This window comes from Manis javanica, chromosome 3, assembly GCF_040802235.1.
Source record: "Manis javanica isolate MJ-LG chromosome 3, MJ_LKY, whole genome shotgun sequence".
Lineage (NCBI taxonomy): Eukaryota > Metazoa > Chordata > Mammalia > Pholidota > Manidae > Manis > Manis javanica.
The window spans coordinates 133631726-133656474 of record NC_133158.1 but is presented as its reverse complement, the minus strand read 5'-3'; the positions used below and the strand labels follow the sequence as shown (position 1 = coordinate 133656474).

General features: G+C 41.7%; 1 protein-coding gene across 1 annotated transcript in view; it reads right to left on the bottom strand.

Annotated features, from left to right (window-relative positions):
• The window catches only part of PLD1 (phospholipase D1), a 225204-nt gene extending 201265 nt beyond the window's left edge, over positions 1-23939 (bottom strand). The window contains exon 1 of the mRNA XM_037003125.2: positions 23261-23939. The gene's annotated coding sequence lies outside the window, so the exon portion shown is untranslated. The remainder of the gene's footprint in view (positions 1-23260) is intronic.
• Between the last annotated feature and the right edge of the window lie 810 nt (positions 23940-24749).

The window sequence follows — 24749 nt, the reverse complement described above, 5'->3', positions numbered from 1 at the left end:
GGAGAGAGTAGGGTGTCATGCACCAACTTCAGGAGGATTTGGGGGTGAGTCCGCAGGCCCAAGCAGTGGACTAGCTGCACACTGCATCAAGACAGCTGGGTTAGGCAAATTCAGGATCATGGGTGAGCTTCCTGGGGCAGCTTCAGGAGACTAGTGGAGGGGAGGTGGAGCAAACTGATGTACACTAGAAGTCTGCAGCCCCTGGAGAGGTAAGCAGAGCCAGAGAGGTCTAATCATACAGGACAGATGAGGGTGTCTGTGATTTGAAGGGAAAGATTTATTAGTGACTAAACGGTTTCATATCTAGGAGTGGGAGGGTCCCACAGAAAGTCCCATAAAAGAAAGAAAAACACATAGAGAAGAACTTCCAAGCAGTTTGAGACAAATTAGAAAAAGACAAGGGTGGATGAAAATGTTTGGAGTCTAAGGGATTCTCAGGGATTCTCAGGGAGTGTATTCCTACTGCCTGTCTTCCTGGAGAAGTAAGAAGCAAATTCAGTTATTAAGAAATGGGGTTTATTTACTGCCTGCTTTGGGCCAGGCATGGTTCTGGGCTCTGTGAATACAAAAAAAAGAACAGAAAAACCTCCTGCTCACATGAAGTGTAGCTTCTAAGTGAGACCCTAATCAAAGTTGGAAAGCACCCATTTTAATTTGAACCAATTAGCATAATCTGAGCGCTTTTCAGATCATACTGGGGTGTAGGGCAGAAAAGCTAAGACGGATTCAAATTTCTGTCTGTTGTTTCGCAATGAGAAACTAGCCTCACCCAATTATTATCTACAAATAAGTATACACCAGAGTTCTAGAGTATAAAGTAAGATAATTAACTTCTGCTTGCATAAGGAACCACATAAACAGAATTCTGTAATTTGCACTTTTAAATTCTTCATTCATGCATGCAACAAATCTTTATTAAACATTAATTGTGTGCCAGACATTGTACTGGAGACAGCACAGCAAACAAAACAAAATATCTGCTCTAAAGGGGCTTTCTTTCTTTTTTTTTAAATTAAGGTATCATTAGTACACAATCTTATGAAGGTTTCACATGATCAACATTGTGGTTTCAACATTCACCTATACTAATAAGCCCCCCTCCCACCCCATTGAAGTCACTATCTATCAGTGTAATAAGATGCTATAGAGTCACTACTTGCCTTCTCTGTGTTGTAGTGGGGCTTTCATTTTAATAGGGGAGGGACTACAATAACACATGTATAACACGGTGTCAGAAGAAATAGAAAGCAGAGCAAAGAGATGGCGCCAGACAGGGTTCTGTTTCAGAGAGGTGGTGAGGGAGGCCTGAATGATAGGTGGTATTTAAGTAGAGATCTGAAGGAAGGGAAGATGCGACCTACACTGCAGGGGGTACCCTTCAATGCATCTCTCACTAACTGCAGTGACATTTGCTGTACTTCTCAGAATCTGTGTCTGCTTCTTAGAGAAGCTTAGTGATTGTGCCCTTATCTGCTGTGAAACCAACCCCCAACAAGACCTGGTCTCTTGTGGAATGTGTTTCCAAACCTCTTTACAGATGCAGTCACTTCCCTCCCGCACGCAGACAGATGTGGGCTCCCCACACATGGTGTATGCTAGCTCTGAGGCTTCATGCCTCCTGAACTTACAGTCAGGATGGATTCATGAAGGCCAACAGAATGACTCTACCACTCTCTCCTCCCACCTGACCGCAAGGTTTCTGAGAAAGTCTCTTATGACTGGGGCTGTTGGTGCCTAGCACAGATATTGGCACATAATAAAGGTTCAGTAAATACTGCCTGAACAAATGAATGAAAGCCCTGAATTTGAATGACATCTCAGAGAACAATATATTTAATTTAGGAGAAAATACCATAATGAAAGCCTTATGTATATGTCCCTGACAAAATTAAGACCAAACATTTGCAATCCTGCCCTTACCAAAAGTCACCAATCTCTGTTTTCAAATGAATTAAATCAGACAACAGACTGAGTTTTTTAAATTCTTCACCTGTCTTAAAACATTTAAATCAATATTTAATATAGAAGAAGACAGAGGTTCTAAGATTAGTGGTGATCAATGTAGAATTTTGTGAATATACTAAAATCACTAAATTGTGCACTCTAAAAAGGTGAACTTTATGATGTGACTTATATTTCAATAAAGCTCTTATATTTATAAAATAATACAGAGGACTCTCAATAAAAGATTAATGAGCATATGCATCTCATCAGTAAAAATAAATCTGCAATGATACTAATTTTTGCTTTAATTATAAAAGCTATTATTGGTTTGAATAAGAATGAAAAGGTCCATTAATATCTCTGTACACAGAAGACTAATTAAGATACACATGAGAAAAAAAATATTTATGCTGTTAAAAAATCAGACATCTTACCATTACTTTTAAAAGCAAATTTTAAGTTCTATTAATTGTCATGAGTCCATATTGGCTGACGAGACTCAAAGCTCTTTACTTGCTTAATGAAAACCTCAAAAATAAAGTCTTAAGTATCTATGATAAATATAGAGGGAAACACAAAGCAGAAAAAAAATTAAAATGCACAATCACAGGTCATCAATTTAGCTACCAATCATAGCATCAGTCCACCTTCTGCCAGAATATCAGAAGGGAAGAAACACCCAAGTGTTTTTACCCTTTCTCTCTCTCTAGCTGACAACTCAGTAACATTGTCTGAGGGCTTTGTGAGGCGTCGACTTGGCTAGCCTGAACTACACTAAATACACTAAAGAGTCTCACTCTTGCATGAGCTATTTCCCAGTCTCTTGCAATAATGACCAGACGAATAAAAGATTGGGGGTTAATTAATTTTTTTTAAATGAGACGTACTAATTTAGAGATGGAAGAAATCAAAATTTGATGTCTGTAGCTGGGCATGGCTATGTGCCTGAACTCTGGCCAGTGAGATGTGGTAGAGGGTTGGAAACCTGAGACAGATCCTTGGGAGATGGTATGTCCTTCTTTCCCACTTTATTCCCTACCTGTAATGTAAATAGGATGTTTGGGCCTCCAGCAGCCTTCTTGGACAAGGGCTACATCCTGGAGATGGCAGATTGGAGAGCTGGAGAGATCCTGATGATTCCTACAGCTATCATGCCAGCTCAGAACTACCTACTTCCAAACTGCCTTTACATGAGAAATAAAGCCATTATCTCTGGATCTCATACTCAAAGCTAATCACAATACCTAACTGATATATAAGGGCTGTTCTCTCTAGTTTTACTATTCCCTTAGCAGTAGACCAACACCCCTAAGTTCCTACCTTATAAGGAAGAGCTATATTTAATTTCACTGCTGTGTGCATAGGGACACACTGTGGTATAAGAGGATTAGAGCAGATGAATAGTTTCAGTAAAAGCCCATCTTTATTTCTCTATACATCTATTTGGCAAAAGAGTTCGAGAAAAGTTTTCACAGCCTGTGATAAATACCTTCACAAAGCCACTAACTTTAATTCCCATGGAATAGAATTTCATATGGCAAGACTGTGGTCACATCCAAATCCACTTATTCAACAGATTTGTGCTGCAGAAAACTCACTCCACCATCTCTTTAAATAGGCTCTGGCGTTTCATGTCAGAGTCATCTAATTTCTCCCAAACCAACAACTCTTGAACATGTCTGGGGTATATTTTCTGCTGGATTCAAACCGTATGGTCATTTCAAAGCCTGTAATTCAGTTCAGTAGCACGGGGCTTTTGGGATGTTTGTGAACACAACCAGCAAGAGGGGCACACACTTTTGGTGGCGACTTTGCTGTCTTGAGCTCTGTTGTGTCAATGTATCATAGTGAAATACTGTCTGACTCACCAGGCAGCTGACAACTGTGAGAGAAAAAAATTCAGGCCCATGACCAAGGGGAAAAATGAAAACTGACGTGATTAATATGGAAAACACAACAAGAAACACCAAACAGAAAAAAAGAGTTGACATTTACCGCACCTTTAGCTTAAAGTGCATTTGTGTTCTCCTCACACTGTCTATAAAAGGCTGGATCAAAGTATTAACATGGTGCAGAAGGGTCAGATGACTTCCTGACCCTGGGTCATTTATGATATTGCAAAGGGAGGAAGGGAGGTGGGGGTAACTCAGTCATAACTCTGAATAGGTAAACCTGGGAAACTGGAAGCACGCACACAATGGGCGAGCTGTTCTCAGGATGAGCCACAGTCATCGCGCCTCAGCTCCTCTGTTCGTGCCATTTCCTTCCTTTCAGAGTTTCCTGGACATTTCTCTTTGCCCGGTTCTTGGGCTCCTAACCCCCAACACTGTCCCTTCGACACAGGTGTTCCTTGGGGTTCTGGCCTCCAGCTAGTTTACCTGTCGACTCTTGCTCGCTCCATGTCTCTTTCTTTCTGCATCTTCACTGGGAGGGAGTCTCACAGACGCTGACTGTATCACCAAATTTACTACTGTCAATACAACCATTCCTTTCCTTTCTTTCTCCTGAATGCCCAGAACCCACTCACCTGTCTCCAGGCACCTATTTTATCAAGTTCAAAACTGAACATGATTAAACTTCTCCTCCTTGCATTTTAATTCCATTCTCCTTCCGTAGCCCAGCTAGTTACTGGCTCCACCATGCACTCAGCGGACACTTCCACCCTTTTGTCTACCCCACCTTATTTTTCTGCTAAAAGTAGTGGAGGCCGGACAACCCCCAAGTGAAATTCATACACTCTAGGAGTGCAGATGGATAGAGGGACTCCTGGCCTTCAGGCATTCATCTGCACCAGCTGATCTGCAAGGGAAGAAAGGGGTCTTCAGACAGAGAGACCACCAGGGGCCAAACCAGAGGAGGAAAAGGGGCTATTTCCCTGTCCAGCTCCAGACTGGATGAAGCTGCTGCAATCAACAGCTGCAGAAAGAAACAGAGAAAGGTTGTCTTCCCTCTTTTCTCTGTCACAGAAAAAACAAACAACAAAAAAAACCCCAGCAACATCACACTCCTGGAGACAAATTTATGTGGGGCACATACCAGGTTCCAATCTTTCTAAAGAGCCTTTCTCCAGATTTGCAAACCTAGGAAAGTGAGGCTGGCATGTGATTTCCTTGGCACAAATATCATTTTTCAGAAGGCACTTGCAACTATGTCTGGGGTGGAGCCTCTCCCTCAAATCCCTTTGGTGTCATCAACAAGGAGGTCAAAGCAGAGGACTGCAAAGGACACAGGGCTCTGCAAGGACATGTAAGATATCTCCAATACTCCAAGAGTACCAGGAGGAGACTTATTAAAGGTCCTACATATCCACGTTTGAACACAAACCAGTGAAATTTGCATTATCTCTATTAACCTGGCAACATTCAAACCCTCATGCTGGCAGGATTTAAATGAAGACATTTCCTAAATGTCTCTCCTACTTTTTCACTCTGACTATAGTTCAGATACTTTTTTCCTATACTTCCCTTAAAAACATTTCTATAGATTGTACCAAAGTGATCTTCTAAAACTGTAAACCCAGTAGTGTGCTGAGCTGGCTTATCGTGCTTCTGAGAATTGATTGGTAAATTTTCAGGAATTTGATGAATTAGTTGTTAAACAGCAATTTTTAAAAAAATTAAGTATGTATTACAAAGAAATATATTGAACAGAAAAGTGATAAATACTCAAAATTTATCACTTCTTTATGACTTTAGTCCATTTTACTAACATCTATGCTCTTGAGGTTATTAAGGTCTATTTTACCCATACGTAGAAATATTGTATAATGCTATACCACATGCATCTCTTCCCAATTCCCTGAAACTTGAAGTTGGCCATAATAGGAATATTTTCACCTGGAAATGGAAAAAGCCTACAAATCACACCTTGATTTTTGTTTTGCTGATTGTTTAGGCTTAAGAAAGTGATGAAGAAAATGTTAGTAAAATGTGGTGCCTGCAGTAGTTATACTGTGAATAAAACAAAAAATTGAGGAAATCTTCTACCACTACTATCCAATTCATAAAGAAGATGCTTAAGGGACAAGTGGCATTCCGGAACATGCCTTCATCATTTCACTTTCACCTTACTCCATACTGTAACAGGAAAACATCAACTACCTTCTTTCATCAGCTCCCTATAGTGGCTACTTTTTATGCCCTATTTCAAATCATCTCAAATTCACCTCGTATTCCTGCCATTGCAATGGCAGCCAGTTCCATGAAGAATCCAACCAGCTTCACACAAGTGCAACCTGACAGGGCCTCTCACCCAGGCTCCTCTGTTGATGCCTCATGAGGCACCCCTGGGAGCCCACCAAGCAGGCAGAACAGACTGGTCCCGTCTGCAAAAGTGAGGCTGCTTTTAATCAATGGGAGACAAGAACTATGGATAAAAGCTCTCCCTGTTTTTCCTGATGTGAACTGTGCTGAGATACATTCCATAAGATCTCTCCTGAGCAGATCCTTTGGAGTTGAGCAACAAGTTGCCCTTGGCACTGGTCAACTCAGTCACGCCTCCTTCCTGGGTGACTCTCCTGGCCTTCACTCCTGCCCCCTCGGTAGCGTTCCCAGTTAAACTACCTGGTATAACCCTCTCACACAGGGAAGAGGCCAGGCTCCTTACTGAGGCAGTAACGGCCCTCTGGAACCGGGCCTCTCTCTCCCTCTCCTGCTTCATTTCCCAGCATGTCAGATCCTGCTCCCAAAGGATACACACACACATTCTTTCCCATCTCTGATGCTTTGCTCATGCTGTTCCTTCTGCTTAGATTTCTCCGCAAATGAGTGCCAGAGAGGTATAAAAACCTGTAAATTTACTGCAACCATAGTCTTCACAAATCAGAATATTGAGGCCCAGAGTAGAAAGGTCCAGCTCAAGGTTTTCAATGGCTAATTTAAGAAGGAGCTGAAAAGTGTTTCAGTTTTTATGAGCTTTTACTTCTGGCTCCTAACCTGTCAATGTATATTTCTATTCTAGTCCTGAATGTCTACTAAATTGTTTCCTCTTTCAAACGCCCAAGATAATGAATTTTCATTTCCCTTTAAACTATTACTCTTTATTACCTGGGCCATTTTGCCTCTCAGTAAAGAAACAGGAGGTAATTGACTTTTACTCAATGATTCAATCCAATTCCTCAAACATTTACTTGGCTACTTTAGAGAAGCACTTACGAGTACAGTAAGAAACACAGATGAATAAGACACATTCTTCACTTAAAGGGAGTTCATAATCAAGTGGAAAAGAGTTGTGCAGAAATATATCAAAACATGGCATGATTATTATAATGGGGAGAGAGCCACAAAGGTTTAAAATATCTGCTATAATTATTTAAAATATGTACTTAGAACACATATACAAAAAATGTTCACATGCAAAGCCCATAAATTGGAGGAATAGCAAATTGGCATACTGAGAAAACTGTAAGGACAATGAAGAAGAGGTCTAAAAGAAGACTATTTAAAGATGTCAATATTTTAGAACAATCAATCAACAAATATATGAGTGCCTGTTACATGCAGGCCATTTGCTTTTTGTTCAAATATGTTCTGTAATATTTCAGACAACCAACAACTCTCAAACATTGATCACGATCATACAAAGAAAGACCTTTCAGGCATCTAGTCCAGTTTCCTCCTAAAGAAACCAAGCCCTCATGAGGCTCATTTTCTTAGCCGAACTATTCCCTCTGAGGGATGTGCAGCCACTCTCATTCATCCCTCAAAAACTGATTTGAATCCTCAGTCTCTAGTGACATTTCCATCTGTCTCATCCCTAGGAATCAATCAACTACCAAATCTGTGGCTTGCGCAGACCCATCCCACAGCTGTGTCCTTCCCACCTCTACACTCTTCTTCAGTCCATCCCTGCTTGTGAGTTGGGCTGCCCTACTAACTCCTAACATGGCTTTGATCATCCTGCCTCCTTGCTGTCAAAATCCAAAAACCAAGAACAGGTTTAGTTTAGGTTTCCAGCCTTCTCATTCTCAATGTTTTCTGTTTCTGGCTGTTCCTTCTCCCATACCAACCCTTCGTCTACCTATCCTAGACTAAACCCTACTCTCACATGCATTATGCCCTCACCCTCCCATCAGGAGATTAGGATGGGCCATCCTCAAGCTGCCTGCCCTTCCTGTCAAGGCTTCATCCACCTGTCAAGATCCTGCTTAACTTCTCCCTCTTCCATTGCTCTTTAATCTTTTGACCCACTTCTATGCACTTATTTCCACTGCACATTACCTGCAGTTATTTCATAGCATTTAATCTTTGAATTGTGGTTACTGAAGTGCCAGCTAAGCCATTAGATCAGTGGTTCTCAATTTATGGTCCCCAACCAGCAGCATTAACATCATCTGGGAACTTGTTAGACATATAAATTATCTGCCCAGTCCAGACCTACTGAATCAGAAACTCTAGGGGTGAATGAGCCCTCCAGGTGACTGTGACACACAGTGGGGTGTGAGCACCACTGAACTAGACTGCATATTCCCCAGAGGCCTGCTGAGGACTGAAGTTAACTCATCCCAGCTCCAACAGCATGGCCTGAAACACACAAGTACTAGTGAAATTTACTAGGAAATAAATTGCCTAGGGTCACACTAAGTTAGCTGCAGAGACAAAACCAGAACTCAGGTTATCCTGTCTGACCAGAGTTCTTCTCAGCATGTCCACAGTTTGTAATAATAATACCACTTAAATTCATGCATAAACACCTATATGAAGTACATTTAAATTACCTAATAATGACAGACTGTACAACTAACAAATCAGACCACCTTCATTCTGTAATTTCAAAAGGATGAATTAGTTGAGCTGGCCAAGAAGGCTTACACAGTTGCCCTGTGTGTATGAAAGGAGAGATCCCTCAGGAACTGAAGAATAATGAGCCACTGACCTGTGTTCTTCAAACTTCTCATAGGACTCACTATTAAAAAGTAAATTACATGCACAGAATGGACTTAGAGGCAAATTCAGAAGCTTGTCTATTTAAAAACACCACATTGCAGATAGCCTTCCTTTGCATGCATGTTTTTTAAATAAGTAGTTTTCTACCTAAACATATGCAAATATCTTCACAATGTGGAAAAAGCTGGCATGTACAGATGTAAATACGTTTTCAAATTTCCCATTTATTTTGGGCATCCTATTTAAAATTGACTGAAGTTGGCTTAATTTTTTAAGTTTATTCTTATTCTCTCAATCTTTAGAATCTTTGGAGGCGTATTTCAGTGCCATTCTTCCTTATAAGTTCAGTGATGGTTGTAATGTGAGAGTAATCTTCAAGCCCATTTTCCTTTTTTTTCATGACTCATTGGTAAAAAGATGCATAAATGTAAGTATCACTGACCCTTACCATGTAAAACCTAAAGAAACTTTAAAGGGAAGAAAAAAGTGCTCAGGCCCCTGAATCCAGGTAACACCTATAGTTCAGTGAGATCGTCTTTTTGTTGTGTAATCAGCAATAACAAGAAAGTGAGCTGGGTAAGATCCAAGTGGACTGATTACAATACTGTGAAATATAGTAGAGCTAAATGAGGAGGGTGTGCTCGGTGAATTACCATCACTTAAACACCTTCTGCTAACATAATTCTAAACCCATTTTTGCAGCATTAAGAGGTGGAGCTACACTTTGAAGAAAACCAAGCCTCAGTTTTGGAAACAATGTCCTCCAGGCCTACCCTCCAAGGAGAAGCGGCTCTGGGGTGACTGGTAAGCCCAGAGGCTAATTCATGGTCTTACAGAGCCTCATCTGAGGAGGTCACTATCTTTCTGGCCCCTGGTTGTGACGCCTCCCTTGCTCCACATCAGCTCTGGGGCTCTGGTGAGGAGGGCCTCAAGGCCAATGCAGCTCAGGCCTTATCTTAAGCAATGCCTCTCCTTCCCTGCACCAGACCAGCTTGGTTTGTGTGCCATGACAAGATGGAGAAATTATATTATCATTTCTGGTCATTCCTGCTCATTAAATATATGGTCATTTTAAATTATGGGCCAATGTCATAGCTTCCCTGAGTCCTTGGCCCTAGGAAATCAGGGTGTAAGGAAACCACCATATGGAAGCCATCAGACTAAGCATCTATAACTTAGTGAATAAACAAATAAACTGAGAAAAAAATTCTGGGTGGAATCAGGAGATAATGTCAGTACAGGCACTGTTTTGATGAGAAAGGATGAGAATTGGGTGTTCACTCTGGTTGTGTTACAAAGATTCTAACTACAGACAATTAAATGAGGGATTTATCCTTTATGCTTAATTAGTGATTAATTATCATGTAATACAATAAATATTTTTAACATGTTCTAAATTAATATCATTATCCTTTATTTGATTGCAACATCAAACTCTTCATGCCTGTCTAGCCAAATCTCAAGGCCCAGTTCTGGGCATATTTCCTGATCCTGCTGGGAAGTGCCCCACAGGCAGAGTTTACTTGGCCACTTAGGGAGTCAGCCATGCTGGGGTGGACCTCACAGGTCCTTATAGGAGGACTGAGTCTTCAGCGGGGCATCACAACCCTAAGGCTGTATGGGTTACCCGATGCACACTAAGCCACAAACCAACATCTGACTCAGGAGCATATCTCTCTGGCCCAAATGGCCAGGTCATCTGGTCTCCAAGTACAATTGTCTGCCCACAACTTTGATAAGAAGGACTCGCCTGCTGCTAAAAACACTCTGAAGTATTTCCATGTGTATAAACTGGCACAGAAATAAAAACACCCAAAAGTATTAGATTTTAGAACAAAACTAGAAATACAAAACAAAATCTAAAACAGTACGTAAAGGGAATGAAATACTTTTAGGATGTTTTTCCTCTATTTTAAGCCAGGTCAATAAGCACATTAGAATCTACTATATGTTAGACTTTTAGATGCTTTAAAAAGAGGCAAAATGTTAGTCTGCATACAGTTCATTTAATTGTATTCTTCAGTAGAGAAAAAAAACTGCACATAGGATATTCATTTTAGAAAACAGAAAGCATGGAATAATGACATGCAGGTCCCTGTAACAAGTCTACCATTCTTCCAAGAATAGGAAGAGTACACTGAATAGCATTTTCAAAGTTTCTTTTTAATTTAAGAAAAATCTGAAGGAAAAAAGGAAAGGTCAAGAATTATTCCTAAACCCCTGTATGTTATTGTACTTCCTAAGGAGTTTAGGAAAACAGGTGACTATAGGTCTCCCTATAGGTGATCTCAGTGATATTTGAAAGTACTAGGTGCAAATGCAGCACACAAGAAGGGTAAAAATGCATTTAGGCCTCTACCACTCCAAAAAACAACTTAAATACTTATATTTTAACTTCACATTTGCAAAAACTAAGGAAATACATGATTAAATTCTAAGTGGCAATTTGTTTTTATTGCCTCAAATAAACAAATGCATACTTAGAATATTTAAGGGAAGAAGAGGGAAAGATTAAAAGATATTTATGAACAATAGTTTTCTAATGTCTTTAAATAGCAGGGCTTTTTTTGTTTAAATAAAATCTTTAAAAAGTTAAATATAAGTAAATAACATGGTATTGGATTATAACACAAAATATAAGATTAATATCCATGAGTCCATACTGACAAAAATAATTGAGCAAAGAAAGAAATGGGGATGAAAAAGCAAATCTCCCATGTAGAAGAATCACAAATAATTTATGCAGCTACTACTCCCTCTAGGAGGTAAAGCATAAGTCCCTATTTCAATAGTGTGGGCTGCCCATTGTGACTTCTTTCCAAAGGGTAAGTATTAAGGGAGGAAAGAGTAACTTCACAGTGAAGAAATCTTACAAACACTACCTCAGTTAAGTGATCAGTCAACATCAACAGTGAAAAGTCACGTGAATAGTATGTACCCTGGGTATGATGTCATGAGAATGGTAAGTTATCCCTGTGGCCTTCCTCTCAAAACCCATGCTCCCATTCTAATCATGAGGAAAATATCATAAAAATTCTAATTGAGGGGCACTCTACAAAATATCTAACCAGGACTCCTTTAAACAGCCAAGGTTACCAAAAAGCATAGAAAGTCTGAGAAACTATCACAGCCAAGAGGAGCCCAAGGAGACACAACTACTACATGTAATGTGGGATCCTAGATGGGAGCCTGGAATGGAAAAGGACATTAGGGCAAAACAAAGGAAATCTGCAGAAATAATTAATACAGTTATTATTAATAATAATGCTTTAAGAATGATTCATTATAATACATGTACCATCCCAATTTAAGATGTTAATACCAGACAAAACCATAGTTTATCCATGTATACTATCTTTGTAACTTTTCTATAAATCTAAAATGAAAAGCTTATTTTTAAAACATCAAATATACAAAATTAGGGATTTTTAATGATTGTGTTGAAAGTAGAGTTTAGAGAAGCTCCAGAACTCTGCTCTCTGCATTGCTCATCCCACCCCTTCTCCAATCCTAGCTTGCCCGTGAAGCACAGAGCAGTCTGAAAATATTTGTCATGAAAAGCTGGAATATATTATCATTACAAAATGCCAGTCCATTTCAGGTGGCTTGGCAGGACTCAGTTGCATAACTTCTTCCTGCTTGGAGCATAGACCATAGACTCTGTGTGGGCAGAACCAGGTCTTAGATGCCCTAGCACATGCTGCGTACTCTGTTGGCATCAGGAGACTCTACTTGGTAAATTCTCCAACACCAGCACGAGCAGGGACTGTTGCCAACACAGGGTGATGGATTTCACTGCCAGCCCCATTGGCCTTGTTGGCAACAGATTTGCAAAAATTATTTTCCCATTAGTCGAGACAGTTCTCTGTCCTCTCATGAGATCACACAGGTATTCTGGTGAGTGGGATCAGACAGGACAAATATCTACAATATGCACTTCTGTCCTGGTTTCTTACAGAATGATGCAGACCCCCCTACTGCCCATCACTTGGCCAAAAACTGCCCCTGGTAGAAATAAAAAAAGGTGGAAACAGGAGTTTCTCCAAAGCAATCAGGTTTATTTTACCTTAATTTAATAATTAATTGATCTATTTTATCACAGAGTTTTCACCCACAGGACAAGTAGGTGTAGCTGAATCAATTGCTTATATGCTCTATTTCCCATGGGTTAAAAGTGGCCCTTTTTGCAAATGGCAGTAGTATCTCAGCAATGAATCACTGTCATGAGATGTTGTAACATCTCTAGGGTCAGGAAAGAATCATTAGGAAAACATGAGTCATCTGGGAACCCAGGGTTCATACTATCATCACATACTTAAATAGCAATTTGGAGAGGCATTCATTAATCATTAACATGTATTTGTGAGCACTTACTATGTGCCAGGCAAGTCCCTGTTCTCCTGGAGCATATGTTCTCATGTAGAAAACAATATTCAGAAAGATAAGACATGAAGAAGAACTTAAATAGGGATGAGTTCTAGGATGAAAATACCCCATGGCAAAGGCCAGGGCAGACATGGCTGTAGGCAAAGAAATGCAGACTCGGCCAGGAGGCAGATTTGATGGTCAGGGAGAGCCTTTCCAGGGAGGAAACCTTTGAACTTCCTGTCCCCACATGTCAAAATGATGCAAGACATGCAAAGACTTCAGAGAAGGGTGTTTTAGGCAGAGGGAACCAGCCTCACGCAAAGATGCTAAGATGAAACCAAGCTTAGTGTATTCCAGAAACAGAACTCATCTGACAGTCCCCCAGAGATGAGCAGCTATGACTCAGAAAGGTGAAAACTTAGGCTACTGTGGAAATAAACCCAGCAGTCCAGGTCCCTGCTAGCCTCCAAGCACAACACAGAGCTGTGCCCTTTGCTGGGAATCAGGGCCCAGACAGAGCTGAGCCAGGAAATCAGGCCCTGGTATGAGCAACAGGTTCATGGGGCCAAGATTCAGCCTCTGAATGCTAAGTTTCACAGGATGAGAATTTGAGGCCCAACTGATGGTCCTGATAAGAAAGAGGGCACATGAACCACCAGGGCGGAGCAACAAGAGCCCACAGGAGGGGCCAAGCAGGTGCAGGAGTGGATGGTCAGTATCCTAAGGGAACTGAAAAATACTACACAGAGTCCCCTTCACCCTAAGAGTCCTAATTTAGTAGATATGTGACAGACCTGGGAATCCGAATTTAAGTAAGTTCCCAGTGTTTAGCCCGACCTTAGAATTACAGTGACTGAGGGTGGGGAGAGGGCAAGTTCTCCCAGGGGCTGTCAGGGAGGGGAGGGCAGAACCAGAAGAATCCTATCTCTACAAGGGAATAGAATCCAGGATTAAACTGAACGCACCTGCGGTCTCAAATGTTTGGAACCAATCATAAATGTGCCAATGAATAGGGAAATACAGATAAGAACATTGCATGACTGGCTATATTTCCTTCTCTCCAACCCCATCTCCAAATGCAGAACCACTGTGACAGTGGAAAGCACAGGATTAGGCAAATCTCACTGGTCACAGTAAGAAAGGAGGGAGTGAAGAAGTTCGAGGTCCCAGAGGGGCAAAGCCAGAGCTGTGCTGACAAATGCTCAACAAGCAGCTGGGTGCTGGAGAGAAGCCCTAACAGTAGTATTGGCCAATTTCCATGTAAATATTCCCTATCATGGCTCATTTCAAGCTCCCATCATGATGTTACTATTGAACATGCAGTTTGACAAAAGTTATAGTATTTTTACTATACAGAAACAAAAAATGTAACTTCAAGAGCACAGATGGCAGTAAATTTAGTAAAATAATTACTAAGTGATGATTTGCGGTATTTGCTATTTTTTCTCAATATAATTTACTTAATGTAAGTTTAAAACCTAAACTTCAGATAATTTAGTTTTTAATAAGGGCATGTGGAACAATCTGCTCATGAAACCCCTGATAATTTAAAAATCAGCTCCCAGTATGAGCCAGTTCTAGCGTACCAATGGCAAAAGCTTTGAAACACAGTCTATCCTGTGCCTTTCATTTTCCATTTTTGGATCTTAGTTTCCCTTCCCTAAAATAAGGGTACAGTAGGGCCTTCACATTTGCTCTTAGGTGCCCTAGAGTTCCTGCAGCTGATGGACAGCTGGTGCCAGGAGGTGGGCAGGGAGAGGAAATGGGAGGAAGCAGCTGGCTCACTGTACCCATCTAGGAATCACCAAGAAGGACGGCTCTGCTTTTGGGTGTTTTAAATTCTGAGATTTCATAGCAGAGCTCATTCACAGATGTGCTTCTTGGGGGTGGGGGTGGGGAACATAGCCACAGTTTGTTTAAAAAGTGTGAAAACTGCGTGTTGAGGTTACTGATGAACAGTCTATACTGCCATATGATTCGCATGGATATGTATTACCCACACCTCTGTAACACTGGTGGTGCCAGCAGTGCCCTCCTCCCATTTAATGTGATGCTAAAGAATGTGACAGGAGAGGTGCTTCACTCTTACCTTGAGAAAACACCCTATTCTTCTTAATTCTAAATACCTCTGAAAAATATACTTCTATATATACACTCATTGGTGAAGAGAAATGGTTCTCCTATTAAATGCCATGCTTTGCTCATGGATTAAGAAAAATCAAATTTTCTAGCTAATAACAAAACACATATCCTAAAAGTATAATTATCAAAGGCAAACAGTTCATTTCCTCTATTTGTAACCAGCCTCGTTGCCAGAAGTCGTCCTGCTGCTTCTCATCACTGGGGTCTCAGGAATCCCCTTCTCATTCAAGAATTCCTCACAAGCAAAATTAACTTCCCCTTTACCCATATTCCCATAGGGCCACATGTCCATGTCTCCTCTAGCAGCAATTCCAGTTTGAGTGACTGTTTATGGATGGCACTCTTGCTGGCTTTGGGGCAGGAATGAGGAGGAGGTATATAAAAGGGGACCTAATATTCCTTGTGTCATTTCTCTGTTCTAGGCTCTGTGCTAAACACTTTGTAGGCATTGTTCCCTGCAGTCCTCACAGTAAACCTGTGGGATAGATTCTGTTTTTATCCCCATTTTACAGATGGGGAAATCAAGGCCTAGAGGATTTTTTAGTTACTTGTCTCAGGCCACAGGACTCTCAGGTGTAGTCTTCAGGATCTAATAATCTGAGTTCTCCGACTCCTAGGCCAAGGCCCATAGTCATTATTCCTCCCAGTGAAGACTGTGCAGGGCCCAACAGTACTTTATGAGCCACACAGACCTGCTTTGCTTAGTTGCTGCTCCCATCACTCTGCATTTCCAGCCAAGAGTGCGGCAGTTTGGGAATGGAATTAGATGAAGTGAGGGTTAGGGTTAGAGTCTTTGCTTCAGGTTCCTAGCTTTGAAATATTCACCATCTACATCCAAACTTGTGAGTTTCCACTAAGGATAATAGTATTCTGGCTGGATTTCCCCTCTCTCTTTTTTGTTTTTAAATCTTTTTGACATTACAATCATGTTAGTACAAAAACTACACCTTATTTCCAAACAATGTACCCTAACTTAGCTTATAGATTTTTATTCCAAAGTGGGAAGAATGGTGAAGTTTTAAATACATCAAACTTCATCTCCAATTAATTTTCTTCCCTACTCTTAGCTCCTCTTGTCAAATTTCCACTTTAGTCTCTGCATATTCATACCACTGCTCCACACTACATCTGGAATTGTTTTCCCACTCCAAGCCATGGAACCCCCAACCCAATCCATTCCTACATACCCAATAACCTTATTTCAAAGGACTGCTTCATCAGAACTTGTAAAAAAAACACTGCAGAAAAAGGCCAATGAAATGAATAATGGCATACCTCACATTTTATTGTACTTCATTTTATTGCATTTCACAGATATTGTGTTTCTTATAAATTGAAGGTTTGTAGCAACCCTTTGTGAGAAAATCTATCAGTGCCATTTTTCCAACAGCATTTGCTCTCTTCTTGTCTCTGTGTCACATACTGGTAATTCTCTCAATATTTTGAACTTTTCCATTATTATTGTATTTGTTATGGTGATCTATGTTGGTAATCTTTGATGTTACTATTGTAGCTGCTTTGGGACACACAAATCACACGTATATAAGACTGAAAACAACTGATAAATGTGTGTGTTCTGACTGTTCCACCAACCATCAGTTTCCCCATCTTTCTCCCTCTCATCAGGCCTCCCTACTCCCTGAGACACAACAATATTGAAATTAGGCCAATTAATAAACCTACAATGGCCTCTAAGTGTTTAAGTGAAAGGAAGAGTCACAGGTCTTTCATTTTACATCAAAAGCTGGAAATGATTAAGGTCAATGTGGAAGGCATGCCAGAGGCTGAGCAAGACAGGTCAATAGCTAGGCCTCTTGCACTAGTTAGCCAAGCTGTGAATGCAAAGGAAAAGTTCTTTTTGAAGGCAATTAAATGTGCTACTCCAATTTGAAGGCAATTAAATATGCTACTCCAGTGAAAACACACATAATAAGAAAGTGAAACAGGCCTAGTGCTGATGTGGAGAAAGTTTTAGTGGTCTAGATAGAAGACCAAACCAGCCACAACATTCCCCTAAGCCAGACCCTCATCCAGAGCAAGGCCCGAACTCCCTTCAATTCTATGAAGGCTGAGGGAGGGGAGGAAGCTGCAGAAGAAAAGCTGGAAGCTAGAGAGGTTGGTTCATGAGATTAAGGAAAGAAGCCATCTCCATAACATAAAGTGCAAGGTGAAGCAGCAAGTGCTGATGGAGAAGCTGCAGCAAGTTATCCAGAAGATCTAGTTAAGATAATTAATGACAGTGGCTACAGTGAACAACAAATTTTTGATGTAGATGAAACAGCTTCTATTGGAAGACAATGCCATCTAGGAATTTCATAGCTAGAAGGGAGAAGTCAATGCCTGACTTCAAAGCTTCAAAGGACAGGCTGACCCCTTATTAGGGTGACTTAGGTCGAAGACAATGCTCACTTACCATTCTGAAAATCCAAGGGCCCTCCCAAATTATATTAAATCTACTCTGCCTATAAATGGAACAACAAAGCCTGAATGACACTTATCTGGTTATAACACAGTTCTACTAAATATTTTAAGTCCAGTGTTGAGACCTACTGCTCAGAAAAAAGGTATCTTTCAAAATATCACTGCTCATTGACAATGCACCTGGGCACCCAGGAACTCTGATGGAGATGCACAATGAAATGAGTATTATTTTCATGCTTATAGACACAACATCCCTTCTGCAGCTCATGGATCAAGGAGTTATTTCAACTTTCAAGCCTTCATATTAAAGAAATATGTTTTTCATTAAGGCTATATATAGCTGCCATACATAGCTATTCCTCTGATGGATCTGGGCAAAGCAAATTGAAAATCCTCTGGAAAGGATTCACCATTTTAGATGCCATTAAGAACACTCTTGAGATTCATGAGAAGGGGTCAAAATATCAACATTAACAGGAGTTTGGAAGAAGCTGACTCCAGCCCTCATGGATGACTTTGAGGGATTCAAGACTTCAGTGGAGGAAGTAACTGCACCTGTGGTAGAAATAGCAAGAGAACTAGAATTAGCAGAGGAGCCTGCAGATGGGACTGAATTGCTGCAATCTCATGATAAAACTTGAATGGATGAGGAGTTGCTTCTTATGCATGAGCAAAGAAAGTGGTTTCTTGAGATGGAATCTGCTCCTGGTGAAGACTGTTGAAATGACAGCAAAGGATTGAGGGTATGCCATAAACTTAGTTGATAAGCAGCAGCAAGATTTGAAGGATTGACTCCAATTTCAAAAGAAGTTCTACTGCATGTAAAATGCTATCAAACAGCATCGCATGCTAAAGAGAAATCATTCATGCGAGGAAGAGTCAATTGATGTGGCAAACTTCACTGTCTTATTTTAAGAAATTGCTGCAGCCACCCCAACTTTCAGCACCCACCACCCTGATCAGTAAGCAGCTGCCAACATCGAGGCAAAACCCTCAGCCAGCAAAAAAGATTAGGACTCACTGAAAGCTCACATGATGGTTAGCAATTTTAGCAATAAAACTTTTTTAAATTAAGGCATGTACATCCTTTTAAAAATAATGCCATCACACACTTAATAGAGTACAATATTGTGAAAATATAACTTTTATACACACTGGGAAACCAAGAAACTCATCTGACTTGCTTTATGGTGATATTTGCTTTACTGTGGTGGTATGGAACTGAACCCACAATATCTCTGAAGTATGCCTACTAACACATCCAAAATGCCAGACTGTCCATTCCACATCTACAAATGTGTTTGTAGGAACAGTTAAATGGCACAGCAGAACAAATAAATAAGCATTTGCCACAAAAACCTTTTCTGGAAAAATATCTATATATTTTGAATAAAATGAGTCACGCCATCTTTCTTTACCCATTAAATGCACCCTTTCATTCAGCTCACATCTATTGTGCGCTACAATGGACCCTGGAGATACAAAAGTGACAAAAACCCAGTGTGGAACCTCAAAGCCTTCCCTGTCACAGGGAAGACAGATGATAAAATAATTGCAAACCCAGTGATTCTAATTACCATTCTCTATAGAAAATTCATTCATATAAAAGTGGTAGAAATAAAAATTGAGTAGGTTGGTATGCAGATCCCAAGCAGAGGCTACGGCTTCCCTGGTATGTCATTGAGCCATACCTCACGGATTAGCAAGTTTTAAGCAACATTAAGATCACTTCAAGATAAACCAAAGAAATGCAGTCGGCGTTTCAGAGGGCCAAGGTAATACACTGAAACTCAGCCTTGTATAAAGAACTGCGGAAGGTTTCAGTGCCATCCTCTCCTGTGCTCCTCTTCCACTTCCTCTCTCTGCCTTTGCTTCCCCCTCCCCTGCCATCCTTTACTCTTCCCATGCTTATTCCTTCTCCCCCTTCCTCCAAATGTACTGTCTGTAAAAGCTTACTTTGAAAAAAATCACTGCTGAATACTGCACTTTGATTTTCCTGTTCTTAAACAGAGTTAATCAGTTTGTGCCCTTAGAAGTCTCTCCCAGTCCCTCTCAACAAAAGAACTGACTAAACAAAGTTTTTTTATTTCCATGTTTCTCTTGGCTGATTTTCTTTTGTGCGTCAAAGGCTTTCAAAAGGTTCTCAACTCTAGACCCAAAAGCCCAAAAAATGATTGAGTACTGAATAAAATATTCTCCTCAACCAGAGGGAGCCCAGTCACAGACATCACCAGCAACTGGAGAAGAAATAAAGTACTCTGGAGTCCTAAGCAGCAAGATTTCCCATGGCCTAGAGTAGGCCACAAGCTTTGGCTCTGCCCACCCCTGACATGACCTGGACCTTTATGTAGCAATTAGCCCCAGGATGGTCAAAACAATTATTAAAATATTGAAGTGTTCCCCCCACCCCCATTGGCAAATACTGCTCTCTCCCCAAATACACACCCTGGCCACCCCAGGCCCTCCCAGGATCCCTGTCCTAACGTCCTCACAGTCAAGAAGTAAGGACTGGCCCAGTAGAGGATCTCCAGGACTCTGCCCCAGTAGAGGATTTCCAGGACCCTGCCCCAGCCCTGGACATAACCACACTCCACAGTAATTTTTCTTCTTCTGAAAAATAAAGGAGTTGAACTGATTGCCTGAGTTGCACTTGGATTGCAGTTATGTCAAATTTCTTACCCCTAAGGACAAGGACAAGAAAGGAATATAACAACTTGGCAAAGGTTCATTTGTTTAGAAGGTGGAATCTCAGGTTATATTTTCCTGGTGAGAGAGCAGTGCCAAAATCTGGGTTCATGGCTGCCTAGGATGGAACCCCAGCTCTGCCATGTGTTAGTTTACTACGATCTCACTGTGCTTCAAATTCCCTCATCTGTAAAATGGAGATGATACTCTAACCTACTTCACCGGGTTGTTTTGAAGGTTAAATGTGTTTAGAATATTGCCTGATACACAGTAAGCACCACATAAGTGTAAGTTTAAAAAAAAATCACTTTATTGTCATTGCAATGTTTGTTCAAAAAATTCAAAAAAATTAGGAAAGTTTCATAAGAGAAAGAAAAAAGAAACTGTGACACAATGAAACACTTACATAATACACATTGTTTAATAGCCTAACACTAAAACATCTGGGATCCAGATTTTGCACTGCACTGTGAATTTAGGAAAACTAATGCACTGGAATGCATTCTTGCTACAGCATAAGATATGATTTGTATGATTCCTTTTCTGATCAGAAATGTTACAGGCTCATGGGAAATTTAGGTAATGAATTTCTCATTTTAACCCTGCAACAACATTTAACTACACCCCAGCAGAAGAGAATACAGTTTATTTTGTGGCGCTGAGCTCTTGTGGACACAACGACTCACACTAACTGGGAGTTTTAATGCGCTGAGTCCTCTGGCATCAATGTTTAGAAAACACCTGAAGTGGAAAGAGAATTCTTACATCCAGAGGCTAGCTTAATCGAAACTGCTTTTAGTTACTATATAGGTGCCACGTTCTGAGCTCAAGTATAATTTAGAAACCTGCTACTACATTGTTAAAGGGGACCAAAGAATTCCATTTGCTGTTAGATATTAAGGAGAGGAAATAATCAACAATAACTCTCTTACCTGTTTCTCCCTCTTGACAGCTGAACTTCACAAACCTTTATGCACAGATTTAAATAGCTCACAAGTTTAATCTCAAATGGCTATGTAGTAGGGCTTTCCTGATGGAGATAAGATTTACTAAACAGTCTGGTTATGGCTTTTCAGCTTTCCCCTTAAAAGTGCATTTCTCTAACACTATGAGATGAAACTCAATCCTTGCTTAGTGAGAAAACTAAAGCCTGCAGAACAGTTATCATCATTAAAATGTTATTAAAACCCTATAAAAAAGATGACAAGTTTTGTGATAGGATCGTGGTGGTGGTAGTCCAAATATGTGAAAGTACTTCACACCACTGAACTGTATTCTTACAAATGGTTAAGATTGCAAATTTTGTTATGTGTATTTTACCACAATAAAAATAAAAAAGTAATTTAAAAAAGAGTTAACAGTAAATGAATTTTATAACAAATAATTTTAAATTAAGAAATACAGTTATCAGACAACTTCCAAGGAGCAAGGTCCTCCACTACCTAGCTATAAGTGAATCAACAAACCTAAACTAGTGTTTTATAGCACTTTCTACTGTGAATCATAAACACTCTGACATTAGGGACAAACATGACCAAGGCACGTATTCCTCAAAGCCTTAACTACTCATATTTTTTATGTGGGTTTTTAATTATATTATATACTTAGAAGACCAACATACATCTACAGCTCATACAATTACTAAAAAGGTCCCCAAACAACATTGAAAGGCTGTGTTCAAGTTCAAGCTAAAAGCCTGTGTACAAATTCACCTGTATGTATGTTACAAAACATTGAATTCTGAAAGAGATTCTTATTCAAATAGGCAGAGTATAAATATGGTGTCTGTTAACAGTTCAAGCTGTAGATTCTTTCCATTCTTTATGCTTTCATTGTACCACCATTAATTAGGCCATTGAAAGCAGCACAGAAATCTGTGGGTACCTAGTCCTCCAAAGGCCTTCAGAAGGCCCACAAAGGGTTATTCTCTAAAGTGAAATTGGCAGGCCTGGCAGGTAAAGTTAAGGGAACTACCCATTCTGAGGAAAGACCTAGAGATGATCAAACCCAGAAACCCTTGCGGTCATTAAGAATCAACTTGTGTTTAGTGCTTCAGAGAGGAAGTAAAGAAAGCAATAATTCGAGTCTAGGAGGAGCAAATAGAGGCGTGGCAGTGGCCCTGGACTGATTCTACAAGGGCAGTTGTGCTGGGCGTCACAAAATCCTATCCAAGGCTTGGAGCACAATGGACGAGATTTAGGTCCCAAATACCTTGAACTGGAGCAAAAGAAACAAGCCCCTTAACACATGTGCTGCCCCTGGCCCCTGCACCCCTAGCCGCATCTCAGTATCTTCATCTCGCGGACGCCACAGCGAGTAGCTGTGTGGCCACACGCCCAGGAGGGTGCATCTGGCAGGCTGCGCTCTAAGCCTCTCCTCTGAACGCAACACTGCTGGTTGATCCAGGATGCTGGTCCCGCAGCGCCATCCTAGTCATCCCACAGCGCAGGCCAGCCCGAGGCGCGCGAGGTGCCCTGGGGGCCCCCCACGCGGCCCTGCGGCGGAGTGGGCGGGTGCCCCCTGCCGAGGACGCGTCCAACCTGGGCCCGGAGCCAGCGCTGCACGGCGCTCCAGGCAGCGCCGCCCGGGCAGCAGTGCGCACCGAAGTTGTCCGCGTCGACGCTGCAGGAATTGGGCCCGCAGGCGTGCCCGGGAGACCCGGGGGGCCTTCAGGGAGGCGCCCGCCGCCGACGCCCCTCTCAAGGTCCCGTCCAAAATGGGCGGGGAGCGGCCAGCCGTCCGGGCCGGCGGGAGGAGGGCCGGAAGACGAGCGCAGGGGAAACCGGGCTCCCACGGGGGCCTCGCGCGGCTCCTACCTGCGGGGCGACGGCGGCCGCCGGCTCCGGCGCGACGGCGGCGAATCCTCGGGGCGCGGCGGGCGCAGCTGGCGGTGCCGGAGCAGGGAAGCGGGGAGCGCCCGAGTGGGGACCGCGCTGCGCTGCAGCCGGAACTCGCCGCCGGGATTCGCCCCGGCCTGGCAGGGGTGGGGCGAGGCGAGGCGAGGTGCGGCGGGGCCGACCCGGCGCGCGGTGGCGCAGGCTGGCCGCCCGGCGGGCGGGAGGCTACATTCGCTGGGCCTCCCTCCTGGTCCCCGTTTCGAAGTCTCTCCTGCCCGTTTCGTGTAACTCTACCGCATCAACCTGGGGGATGTTCACTAGCATTATTACCAGGTACTCTCCGGAGGCCAGGTTTGCCTGCACTGCTCCAGGTACTTTGCTGGTGTCTCTTCGTCCTTTGCTGCTACTGGTGGCCACGACTGGCGCATTTTACAAGTAGAGAAACAGATCAGAAAGGTGAAATATCTTGCCTGAGGTGGCACAGGTAAGAAGCTGGAGCTGTGTTGGCGCCACCTGTAAGCCTTCTTCCCGCTCCCTGGAGTAGGTGTTGTCACTTACAGTAAGGAAGCTGAAGCTCAGAAAAATGAAGTAACCAGCCTAAGGTCACCTAACTGAAAACGCAGGAGATGGGAATTTGTGTCTTGATGACTTTTTTTAAAGTGTATTTTTTGAATTTAAGTATAGTTGATACACAAAATTGTATTAGTGTCAAGTATACAGCACAGTGGCTCAACAGTTACGTTATTAAATCCTCACCCCCACTAGTTACTGTCTGCCAACATAGGACGTTGTTACAGAACCACTATGTTCTCTGTGCTGCGCTACCACCCCCGTGTGTGTCTTGATGTCTTTAAAAGCTCAAGCTGGGTATAGTTTAGAAATCTTAGCATAAAACAATGAAGCGGGAGTAAAACGTGGAAAATTCCAATTTCACAGATGGGACTGCCCAAATACAGCAATTTTGATGTTTTTAGTCAATTTAGAATAAAGTCTTAAGAGAAAGAAAACCAGTTGTCATTGGCTTGACTAGCAGCCCTCTTGGAATATAGTCTTGAGTAAAGGCCAGCTCCAGCCTCATTACACAATCCTGCCCTCTGCCAAAGCCAAGGGAGGTGATTGCCTCCACATACACCAAACTGTTAATGAGGGCCACTTTAAAGCCCTTAGTGGATATTGCACAGCAGAGACTGGCCCAGTTACATAATGTCTTACTGCACGCATGGAACTACATGAAATGGAAAATGTAATATTCCAGTCCAGGGGAGGAGGGGTGCAACACTGTCTGGAACTCTGTTTTCTTGTAACCTACAGTTGCTCATCCCTCCCTGGACTACATTTTTCTCTCTTGAGCACATCTTTTCTTAATGATAAAAGAGTCTCACAGCTCTTACTCTTTCCTTGTTGACAAAAATGATTGATGTCTTTTGAATCCTAGGATACTGACAGATTTTTACAATTAAACACATGG